Source organism: Doryrhamphus excisus, linkage group LG5 (assembly GCF_037039965.1).
Source record: "Doryrhamphus excisus strain RoL-2023G ecotype Guam linkage group LG5, RoL_Dexc_Guam_v1.1, whole genome shotgun sequence".
In the NCBI taxonomy this organism is placed as follows: Eukaryota; Metazoa; Chordata; class Actinopteri; order Syngnathiformes; family Syngnathidae; genus Doryrhamphus; species Doryrhamphus excisus.
This window is the reverse complement of record NC_136361.1, coordinates 22648687-22661370: the sequence shown is the minus strand read 5'-3', so window position 1 is coordinate 22661370 and position 12684 is coordinate 22648687. Positions and strand designations below refer to the sequence as shown.

The 12684-nt window shown below is 42.3% G+C and overlaps 1 long non-coding RNA gene across 1 annotated transcript; it reads right to left on the bottom strand.

Moving 5' to 3' along the window:
• Positions 1-4853: 4853 nt before the first annotated feature.
• On the bottom strand, positions 4854-6854 carry LOC144898473 (uncharacterized). The gene is made up of 4 exons (XR_013627354.1): positions 6682-6854; positions 6085-6160; positions 5478-5606; positions 4854-5049 (listed from the first exon to the last, which is right to left on the bottom strand). It is a non-coding gene; the product is annotated as an uncharacterized LOC144898473 (long non-coding RNA).
• Positions 6855-12684: the final 5830 nt, after the last annotated feature.

The following is a 12684-nucleotide window of genomic DNA, read 5'->3' as shown; positions in this document are numbered from 1 at the left end:
CTAACCACACGATCGCCGTGCAGCCCGGTGAACTCATCATTCAGTCATATTAATGTCGAAAGTCAGATATAATTCTTATGCATGGGGTGAATCCAAAGACTACTGAATGTTCAGTACAAAATAAGCCATAAAACTACTCTCCAAGGCCGACAGACACAGGAAGAGTCAGTTCAACCAGTTTGTCTTGTAGTTAAGCGTAGTGGTATTGTCATATGTGCTTCCGATTAATCTACAATTAGTCATTACATCACAATTAATTACATGCCAACATGGTAAAGCCTATGTAATCAGATTTATTTTGTTTTTATTTTATATATAAATAAAACATTTCTTCCTTTTGCAATACAGACACCAGCAGCAGTGATCAGTAAATTCCGCTAGGGGGCAGTATTTACACACAATCAGGGCCAGTTGAAATCAGTCTTGTGAGGGGAGAAGTGTTTCGGACAAAAGAATGAGGGTTTGTGAAAGCCATCATGACATCAGTGGGCTGGGGGGCTATGGGTCCAGGGGCCATGTGATTGACAGCAGAGCAATGATTACTTCAAGGTGACATAGTGGACATGCATTGTCTACTGCTATATTAATACTAATATGGAAGCATGATTATTAATCATGTTATTTAATTGCTAGGTTATCTTCTTTAGAAAACAGGAGCCGAGAGGAGAAAGACACACAGATGCAAAAATACTGCATGCATGTTGACTAAATTGTGCAAATTGTATATCATTTGTATTAACATTTAATCAGAGGAATTAAACGTGTCTTGGCTCGTGCAACATTTCCCCAGGCGGAAATTCTGGACGCAAGGCTGCTTAGAGAGAGATTGAAATAACCAGATTACAAAAATCCAATCGTTTGTATCACAAAAATCAAATGGCACCGGAGCCAACAAAATGAGGGATTTGTTGTTAAGCTTATGAAAAAACAAAATAACCTTCACGTTTAGATGCTTTGTGCTTTCTTGCCTGAAATGCATTATTTTACATATTTTACCTTATGCTAATAAATGGGCTAATTCTTTCCTCTACTGGATACTTTGTGTGCCAGTGTATCCTATGTAGATACTAGAGTGCATGTTCGACCTCTATTTCTGGACGCTAAAGGCCTGCTCATGCTGAAGGGGTCCTCTCATGATGGTGCAGATATGATCTCCATTCATCAGGAACATCCAAGTCACTTTTTCCCACCCCCATATAGACCAAGAGTATCAGTTGTATAGGTCTGTGCGGCGGCTCGGCCATCCAGGTCATGGTAATCCGCAAAGGTGGAATCGAAACACATTAGGTAGGATCTTTTTAACCGTGGGTGTCGTATCCGGGCCTTTGTAACAGAAGGGCCACTCCACCCAAGCCTGAGGATAGAAACTGGAGGCAGAATGTGGTGGTCAGTGACACTACTGATTTGCTACAGATATTTGGAATTTTTTTTTTTTTACAGATACTCGGAAGGGTTTTCTGCATTTCATAACCGCCAACAAGACAGTTGACCCGAAACACAAAATCCCGAGAAGCAAACTCAGCAATGTTGTTTACGCATTGCGGTCTAGCGAGGGGAGCAACGACCTCTACATTGGGGAGATCAAGGAACCTTTGAACCTGGAGTGTCAAAGTTATGGCGTCATCACAGTTATGGCGACTTGAAACTGCCAATATACGTCAGTATAACCTCATGACATTATGGAAGAATTAACCATGCATTTGATTATTTAATTGCTGACAAATTGATGGATAACTGAAGTGAAGTGAGAATATCAAGGTGACGAGCAGACAGTCAAGTATTTATTTTTGATAGCCAAAATGTTGGGAATACCTTCTTACAAAATGAAAGAACACATACGTTTAGGAAAAAAAATGTTGAAGTGCATAATTATAATTATCACATATTATATACATATTATTCCCAGGCTACTCTGGTTTCCTCCCACATTCCAAAAACATGCTAGGTTAATTGGCGACTCCAAATTGTCCATAGGTATGAATGTGAGTGTGAATGGTTGTTTGTCTATATGTGCCCTGTGATTGGCTGGCCACCAGTCCAGGGTGTACCCCGCCTCTCCCCAAAGACAGCTGGGATAGGCTCCAGCAGCCCCTGCATCTCATAATTAAGGAACTTTTTTTAGAACAACAATGTCAACATTCTGGGTGGGGGGGGCTGGTTTGGAGGGATCCATTGGAGGGATCCATTGGAGGGATCAATTGGAGGGATCCATTGGAGGGATCAATTGGAGGGATCCATTGGAGGATCCATTGGAGAGATCAAATGGAGGGATCCATTGGAGGGATCCATTGGAGGGATCAATTAGAGGGATCCATTGGAGTGATCCATTGGAGGGATCAATTGGAGGGATCCATCGGAGAGATCAAATGGAGGGATCCATTGGAGTGATCCATTGGAGGGATCCATTGGAGAGATCAATTGGAGGGATCCATTGGAGTGATCCACTGGAGGGATCCATTGGAGAGATCATTTGGAGGGATCCATTGGAGTGATCCATTGAAGTGATCCATTGGAAGGATCAATTGGAGTGATCCATTGAAGTGATCCATTGGAGTGATCCATTGGAGGGATCCATTGAAGTGATCCATTGGAGAGATCCCTTGGCGTGATCCATTGGAGGGATCCATTGACACCAAACGAGAAAGGCCATCTAGCAACAAAGTAGGTTATTTGTGCCATCATTGATCTCAACACCTCTCCCCCAAAGATTGTGTCATTCCATCAGACTGGCTACCCCATTGTGACCACCTCCCAAGGGGGCACACCCACCAGAGACAGAAATAGGGGGACTCCACTCTTAAAAATTTACAACCGAAGAAGGTTTCTGAATGAAGAAACAAGAAATGTAAACCCATCGCCACTCTACTTATATGGCCTTGTGTTATGTACTTACTTAGCTAGCTACATAGCCAGGTGAAATTCACACGGGTTGCTCGGCTCGCTGGTGTTCTTATATTGCTTGCTTTCAAAAAATGTCATTTTTTGTCCCTTTAATGGGAGACCGCACATTACCCGTCGACGTGAACGTTTGAGCGCACAGACCGGCAACCCATCTTTGTCCAAACCGACAAAGCACGAGGGAGTGTCTCTCTCCAACCTCCCCTACTTCTGCTATCTTCCCAACCATTGTCTCCTTCACTTTCATATGAACACTTCTTCCCCTCTAATTCCCGTTTCCCGGGCTCTGTCCTCTGGTTCCTCTTCTTCATGGTGTGTGATTAGATTCACACAAAGCCTTGTATCATTGTCACCGACACGTACACTCTGCTCCATTTATTAAAACTCTGCTTGCTTCGATGTAAATAACCTAAACTCTGCATGAACCGCCCCATCCCCTCTAAACACACACACACACACACACACACTAATAATCGTGTGCTAGCCCAGATGCGGCACTGTAATTGGCCAATGTGGCTTCCTGCTCTGGTGAAGATATTTTTAATACACTCACTTAAAGACACACGCGCGCACTAATCCTTGCCGGTACAACATCTGCCACATCCCCCAGCACATGAGTACATGTTGGTTACACACACACACACACATATGCAGACACGCACAGTGTACGCAAACCTACAATCACTACACAAGCAGCCCCGCCCTGTTTAACCACCGGGCCTGACATCAGCGCTAAAAAAAAAACCACCAACTCGCCCTCAGAGATCGTCAGTGCTGTTTTTTTCCCCAACCTCTGCAGTGTTTACCTTGGAAGGTCCTCATGGCTTCATGTGATTCCCTTTATGACCTCTTCATGCAGTATAGTCATCTTTGCAGTTCTACTACACTACAAAGTATTTTTCAAAGGATTCAAATAATATAAAGTTTCTGAGATTCTGAGAAAGTTGACGTATCAGCCCAGAATTACAAGGGAGGAGCCTGCTAATGATCCATTGGAGCTGGAAAACCATTGGAGACATATTTAGTCCAACTGGAAAGGGATCTTGCAGTGCCCATAAGAAGGCACACGTTCAAACCCATCTGGGACATTCTGCTTTGGGGCTTTTTTCTGCTAAGGGTACAGGGACACTTCGCTGCATTGAGAAGCAGATTAAAGGGACTATGGACCATAGAATCTTGGATGAGAACTTTCTGGTCTCAGCCAAAATAACTGAAGATGTCTTGGATTTATCTTCCAGTATGACAATGACCCAAAACACGCGGGCAAGGCAACAGAAAAGTGGCTCAAGAAGAAGCACATGAAGATCCTGGAGTGGTCTAGTCCGTCTATGGACCTTAATCCCATTGAACATATGAAACTTTGAGTTGCCAAGAAACGATCTCAAAACCAAAGTGTCTCTGGTGACCAATCACACGGTTTGAATCACCTTCATACTTGTCAGCGAGAGATTTGTTTAGAAATTCATGTCATGTTTGCTGCATACTGGTCCACGTTCACGACAGTCCAGTGTGAAAAGCTGTTGACAAATTTAAATATTTACACCCTGGACTGGTGGCCAGCCAATCACAGGGCACATATACACTCTTAAAAATGCTGGGTTAAAAACAACCCAATCTGGGTTGTTTCCCAACCCAACGCTGGTTAAATATAGGACCAACCTCGCGTTGGGTTATTTTAACCCAACAAGTTGGGTTGGTTCTCTTAACCCAACAATTGGGTTGTACATTGGGTTGTTCATATGACCCAACGCTGGGTTCATATTTACTACACGGCTGGGTTATTTCAACCCAACAAGTTGGGTTGCCAATATACCATATATATATATATATATATATATATAATTTATTTATTTTTATTGTATGCTAATATTATTAATAATATATTACAATGACACCAATGTAACAATAAAATATTTATTTATTATATATAATATATTTATATTACATTTCCAGAACATACAAATATAACAACTCACAACATTTCCTTCACATATGAACAAATTATGTCCAAAAAAATTACATTTTAAGAACGGGTGAGGGGGACAGCTATGAGAGAGTGATATATACATAGAACAAGAGGCTCTGTGAGCAGCAGCACAAATGGGTAGGCGATTGTGCCTGCTGCAAGTATTCCACCATGTTAGCTCCGACCTATGATGAGAAAAGAAAAAAAGGTAAGTATTTTGTAAGTATTTCTAGCAGTGCAGAGCAATTGTCATCAGCTCTCTACTGAAGCTATTTCAATATATATTCTACGGGGAGAAGTGTGACACCTGTAAAGTCAATGGCGTGTTCAACAATTTATTCAGGGGGTTTGGCCAGTCTAATGTTTGGTCTGTGGTTTATACGTCACACATCACTATGGAGTAACAACTTACACCAAGTTACAACTTGTAAGAATAGTGCTTCATGAAATGAGAAACAGCCAAATGTTACGCTGTCACACATTCCACGAAATACAATCTTTTAAAGTCGCTCCTCATAAAAAGAGTCCTGCTTTAAAACTGTGTAAAAGAACAACTGGAGTCATGTCACAATTCATTTACATTTTAATTTCTGTTGAAAGGTAAATTACTTACCAGCTTAACATCGATGAAGGCTCTCTTCACCTCCTGAATACTCGCCCGGGCCAATTTCCTGCCCTTTTTAAACACAGGCGGAGGGAGCAGGATGGGCAGCAGCGTCATGGGCAACTTCTCCCCTGGCATCTGTAGGACAATTATGGGTGTCATTACCAGATTGTTGAGAACATGAGTTTTAAATATTATAATATATTACAATTTTAGATAAAACTGTTTTCAATATGTTCCACTACTGTTCAGTGTTGTCGTATTGCAATCAACCCTAAAATAATATTGAGAAAATGTCTCGATTATGTTTACTTGGTCTATATTAAAACACAAAAACACACCCCAAACATTTTTTTTTACCAATTGGGATCATAATGTGTACCATAGAGGGTTTGTCATCATTGTCTCGAGCAGTGGTGAGCAAACTTTGACTCGCAGGCTGATATAACAGCAATATATATTGGAATCACAAGATGGCTCACCCTGTTAAAAATTTGGGTATTGGTACAAGCAACAGTGACTGACCCACCGCCATTTCTTATGTCTATAACATATAGCAGGCACAGTAGCTACTGTAAAACAATACCCATAAAATGAAGGCATGAAGATGACTTACCTTTCAATCAGCCCCGGTAGCTGCCACTCAGTCAATTTGGAACTGACAAACTCATCCATAGATACTTTTCAGCGAACTGAAACATCACAAAGAGGGTCCATAAGAACAAACATACCATGAAATGAAATAAGATTCAGTAGTCCAAACATTTATATGCAACTTACAAAACTCGTCGAATTCGCGCCCAAACTGATTAGTATACAGTGGACTATCGGTGGCTAACGGAAGCCCGCTAGCATGCAGCAGTCTAGCTTAAAAAAACACCGGTTCATCAGCACGCTCGTATTAATTCACGAGATTCTTTAAATTGATATCACATAAAATGGCAAATTGACGAGATAACTGACGTTGTCCTCATAACTATCACACATGTCTCTTGTAATTTCAACAACATAGTTTGGTTCCTACATAGCTCGCCAGCGAATGTGTTCGCTTGCCACTTTTGGAGGGAAGGGAAGTTTGCTAAGGTTACCGATCGATTCCTCAAGCTAGTACTCAACAGTGCTTCACGAACTTACATTTTAACACGTTTATGAAGCGTTATATAATAATATAAAGTCATTTATACTGTAAAACAATAGTGGGAATGTAACAAACCTTGCTCCGTGCTGAAATTGGTCTCCTCAGATGAAATGTGGGGTCCGAACGAAGTAAGTTTGTGGGCGGGGCTTTGTTGCGCATGTCCAAAATTCTACCCAACGCTCTGGGTTGTCCAAAATAACCCAGCACAATATAATGGAAATCACAACCCAGCAGCAAATAACTCAGCACCCAACAGAGTTAACCCAGCGAATTGGGTTCTCAGAATACCCAACTCAACAAAAATAACCCAATTAAATGACCCAACAGGCTCAACCCAGCGATTGGGTCAAAAAAATAACCCAGCATTTTTAAGAGTGTAGACAAACAACCATGCACACTCACATTCATACCTATGGACAATTTGGAGTCGCTAATTAACCCAGCATGTTTTTGGAATGTGGGAGGAAACCGGAGTACCCGGAGAAAACCCATTGGGAGAACATGCAAAATCCACACAGAGATGGCCGAGGATGGAATCGAACCCTAGTCTGCTAGCTGTGAGGTCAGCGCGCTAACCACTCGACCGCTGTGCAGCCCCGAATTGTACACAAAGAAACACTTTTTGTGACCCATTGCTAGCAACGTAAACACAGAAGCAGAGCTCGGGGGAGAGCTTATTTGGCTTACAGTCACGCCCATATAAGGAGATCCGCTCTTTGTGACATCACAAAGGTGCAGTTTTACCACGCCTTCTGAAACTGAGCGTTTTGAGCCATCCTAAACTTTTTTCAGGCCTCACTTCAAAATTGGCTAACCTTGTTATCTCATATCTGTCACAGGCGTGCCCTGTGTACTGATGAGACGTTCAGGATCACTGTGTTTTGGAGTTTTACAGGGATTGCTGCATTTGTGTCATGCTGCTGAAGTTGACGATAAACTTCAAGTAATACAACTTAACCGTCCACTATTTAAAGTAGTCCCCCGTCCTCCCTCCACTCCATGTATCACCATCATAAGTTCACCAACAAATCAATTCATCCATTTCTTTTCTTATTGACATGTATTTTGTTTTGTTTTATGCCTAAAGAGATAATTATTCTTTATTAAATGTATTTTTTGTAAATATTTTAGGGCATCTGGAACGGATTAATTGGACTTACATCATTTCCAATGCGAAAGTTTATTCAGTTTTGGTACATTAAAGTTTTTGTCTGACCTTTTGGGATGAATGAGTCAGGAAATAGATAATAAATAATATAATGAATAATAATGTAATAATACAATACATCAAAATAGTCATAAAATAAATCATTATTTAGATCTCTATTGATTTGTTGAAGGTCTATAATTCATTCATTCATTTATTTTCTACCGCTTTTCCTCACAAGGGTCGCGGGGGTGCTGGAGCCTATCCCAGCTGTCTTCGGGCGACAGGCGGGGTGGCCAGCCAATCACAGGGCGCATATAGACAAACAACCATTCACACTCACATTCATACCTATGGACAATTTGGAGTTGCAGATTAACCTAGCATGTTTTTGGAATGTGGGAGGAAGCCGGAGTAAAGGTCTGTAATACTTTTTTATAATTTAATACATGATTAAATTTAATACATTTTCATAATATGCAAAACACAGCGGTGTATTTTACACCCTAAAAGAGTACTATCATTTTTTTTTCTCAACACAGAAAATGTTAAGTCCAATTAAGTAGAGAGAGAGAGAGCCTCCATCTCTCGATGAGCATTTACAGTCTACTAACCTTACTAGTTAAGAGAGACTGGGGGAGTGCGGAGGGGGGGTTGAAGCCAAGCAAAGAGAGAGAGAGAGAGAGAGAGAGAGAGAGAGAGATGTATCAAACAGAAGCCCCCTGCTGAGTGGGGAATGGAAAAGCTGCTGGCACCAACATGAATATTTCAGCAGATAGCAAAAACTCTCTGTACCTCTCTCTCTCTCTCTCTCTCTCTCTCTCTCTCTCTCGCTCCAGTACTCTATCCCTCCTATCTCTCTCCCTCTGTCACCTTTCCCATCTTCCCAGCCCCCCACGCCAGCGTCTCGTCCTCCTTTGCGCTCTTGTGGAGTGGCCAGTGATAATGAAGGGTGTGATAGCAATGGATGGGGTGTACGGAAGGAGGAGACGGAGACAAGGAATTCTGTGAAAGGCGTATATCATAAAGCAGCTTCTGAACGTTAATCTGCATAAGCAGCAGCGTTATTAGACGCTGTGATCATTTGGCCTGCGGTGGTTAGACAATAAAAATAGAGGGAATGGAGAAAATAAATATTGGCAGGCGAGGAACCTCTGGAGAGATCTAAATATACGTACGGTACATGAGCTGGTGTGTGTTTGCGGGTGGCGGCCATTGCTGATGTCACTGGATGGGTGTCGTGGCTTTAACAATGACATGCAGTCGGGACGGAATCTAAATGCAGCACGGACACCAAAGGTGAGCTCTTGCCTGCGGGGGCTGTGTGATGTCAGCTTCTTGTGTTTATTTGATTGTTAAAATATTTTAAATAAAAATAAAGCACTCGGGTGTGTTTGTCTAGAAAGCATACGTCAACTGGTTGTCGTTTTTTAACAAGTCAGTAGAGATTTTGGACTTCATCTAAATACAATGGAGGCCTCATGTCTGGATCTTGATCACATTTTTAGTGCAACGCAGCCAAAATAAACAATATGGGTTGCCGGGAGTTTGCCATAAAAAACACAGTATGATGGGATTGAATGTGTCATGTGTTTTCTCAAAAACTTCTGTTCCCTCCCAGAGATAGTACTGAAAGTACTGCAAATACTTATACCTGTGGAAACACTTTTCCCTGGCATAAGTTTGACCAGAAGCACACAAAAAAAGGAAATCTAGCTTTTAAAGGTCACAGGAAGCTTATAACTATCAAATCGGGGGGCGGGTCCCCCCTGAGGGTGGACGCAGTGGGCACCAATTGAAGTACATGACTGGAATACTGACACTTAGCCATAACACATGCCGCCAAAATACACAAAATAGAAAAAAAAAAGTATTACATGTTATCATGACTAGGTGGCACGGCGGTCGAGTGGTTAGCGTGCGGACCTCACAGCTATGAGACTAGGGTTCAATTCCACCCTCTGCCATCTCTGTGTGGAGTTTGCATGTTTTCTGCGGGTACTCCGGTTTCCTCCCACATTCCAAAAACATGCTAGGTTAGTTAGCGACTCCAAATTGTCCATAGGCATGAATGTGAGTGTGAATGGTTGTTTGTCTATATGTGCCCTGTGATTGGCTGGCTGGCCACCAGTCCAGGGTGTACCCCGCCTCTCGCTCAAAGACAGCTGGGATAGGCTCCAGCACCTCCCGCGGTAGAAAACGCGTAGAAAATGAATGAATGAATGTTATCATGAATGTACCTGTTACTACATGATTACAGCATGTACTTTAAACCAGAAAACTTTTTTTTCAAGGTTTTTGGAGGTGTTTTAAGTAGTGGGCTTTGTAGGTTGCATAGGTGTGTCCCATTATGTGTATAACTGAGTTATCGCTTTTTATCAGTTTTTATATCTTTAAAACGCAAAACATATGTATTGGTCTGATATAAGGATTGTGAAATAATTTTTTTATTATTTAGTATTTTTCATTAAGGCCATGGATGTGTTTTAGTTTAGCTCTGCTTGGCTTATCCTGATTGGGTGTCTGGAATGTTGCTGAATATGCCAAAATAAACAAGCAAATAGCCTGCAAACTTGATCAACTGCAGCTTATTAATTGTATTACTTGATTTGTATCCATCAGTATCTGTGGCAAGGCCTCTGCAGCTGCCCGCCAAACCAAAATCATATTTTGATTACTCCTAAGTAAACAAAAAAAAGAATATAGCATCTCAGAAATAAACAACTACTAAGTAATTTGCTATCTACTTTGCCCCCAATGCAGTATTTCTGTGTTTTTTTTATTTGAATCATATGTCAGCTTCGATTAATGTCATTCAGATTGTTCATGTTTGTGTTCCGCAGTGCGGTTTCCTGATTCATAGTTAATGACATGTTGTGCACATCATGCAAAATGAAAAGGCACTCTACACATTAAAGCACCAAAAAAGGAGGGGAAATGCAGATGTACTGCAGAGCTTAAGCAATGTTCAAATACTGAGTATTGCAAAGGCAATAATTAAATTTAGATAGCTTCCAAATTAAAACATTTTTTTTTAGTGCTTTAAATTTGAGTTTCTTAATTAGTTCCTTTTTGCAGAGCAAACTAAATTGAGCGAGAGGAAAATGGGAATTGTTGTGTTGTGTAGCGTCGGGAGGCTGAGTGGTGGCGGCTGCTCACTTTCCCATTGCAGATATGTCCGTCATCATGAAGTACTTAACCGGGTTCAGATATGGCCCAGAGAACTATGATAACACTCACTGCTGAATTCCAGTGCGCCAGTATATCCTGTGTGTGTGTGTGTGTGTGCTTGCATTTGTGTGTTATCAGCGTAGTGCAGACAGTGCTGTCCAGCAGGGTGTGAGATGAGACGGTACGAACGATTTACCACCATGAAACACTGAGCAGACCATTACGCACCCAAGCACACGTGCACCCACGCACATACTCTAACCCAAAGTGGCCTCACCCTCCCCGGGACCCGCACGCTGTACGTGGACGCAGATGCAACACGGCCGCACAGTCCACCTCCACCTACAAACTGAGTCGTTCGGTGTCGGTTTTTTGGAACAAAAGCTTCATCTTCTGGTGAGCGACACAATAGCCACGTTTTCATGAGGAGTTTTTCTTTTTCCGAATGGAATCTTTCCGAAAGCAATGGTATACATTCATTCATTCATTCATTCATTTTCTACCACCTTTTCCAAGGGGGGTGCTGGAGCCTATCCCAGCTGTCTTCGGGCAAGAGTACAAGATACCTCAATCGGATTGGGGAAAGGAATATTCCACCCCTGGGAATCCGATTATATATTCATTCGGATTGGCACTTTTCTTTCGGAATGAGGTGTATATATTACGCGCTAACGATGGATCTGCGCGATCGATCGATAGCGCTGCGGCTGAGATGGATCCATTGTTAGCGCACAAATCGAACGATTTCTGCGCTCACGATGGATATACACTGGAGACCAATGCTTTGACGATATAATGACAATTGTCGTCCAATTACAGGGTTAGGGTTTAGGGTTAGGGGAGTTAGGGTTAGGTTAGGGTTAGGGGGGTTAGGGTTAGAGGTTAGAGGTTAGGGTTAGGGGGGTTAGGGTTTAGGGTTAGGGTTAGGGTTAGGGTTAGGTTAGGTTAGGTTAGGTTAGGTTAGGTTAGGTTAGGGTTAGGTTAGGTTAGGTTAGGGTTAGGTTAGGGTTAGGTTAGGTTAGGTTAGGTTAGGTTAGGTTAGGTTAGGGTTAGGTTAGGTTAGGTTAGGTTAGGTTAGGTTAGGTTAGGGTTAGGGTTAGGTTAGGTTAGGTTAGGTTAGGTTAGGGTTAGGTTAGGGTTAGGTTAGGGTTAGGTTAGAGTTAGGTTAGCATTAGGTTAGGGTTAGGTTAGGGTTAGGGGGGTTAGGGTTAGGGGGTTAGGGTTTAGGGTTAGGGTTAGGGTTAGGGTTAGGGTTAGGGGGTTAGGGGGTTAGGGGATTAAGGGGTTAGGGTTTAGGGTTAGAGGTTAGGGTTAGGGGGGTTAGGGTTTAGGGTTAGGGTTGGGGTTAGGGGGTTAGGGTTAGGGTTAGGGCGGTTAGGGGGGTTAGGGTTTAGGGTTAGGGTTAGGTTTAGGGGGGTTAGGTTTAGGGGGGTTAGGGTTAGGGGGGTTAGGGTTAGGGGAGTTAGGGTTTAGGGTTAGGTTTAGGGGGGTTAGGGTTTAGGGTTGGAATTGGACTATTTGAGTCCAGGTATACGTGGCTACTGAGTGTGTGTGGAGTTCTACAAGCATCACTTCATACCACCTTTGTGTGTTACAATGACTTATTACGTTCGTATGTAGAACCAAACAAAGACCAAGCCAGGTTTATGGGATCTGCCTCCTGAGGTTGAATTGATGCGTTTCAGTGGATGTAAAATGGGGTTAATACAACCGCTTCGTGGTGCTAATTTTGGCCTGACGCTCCTCTAAAGGCCATCGCT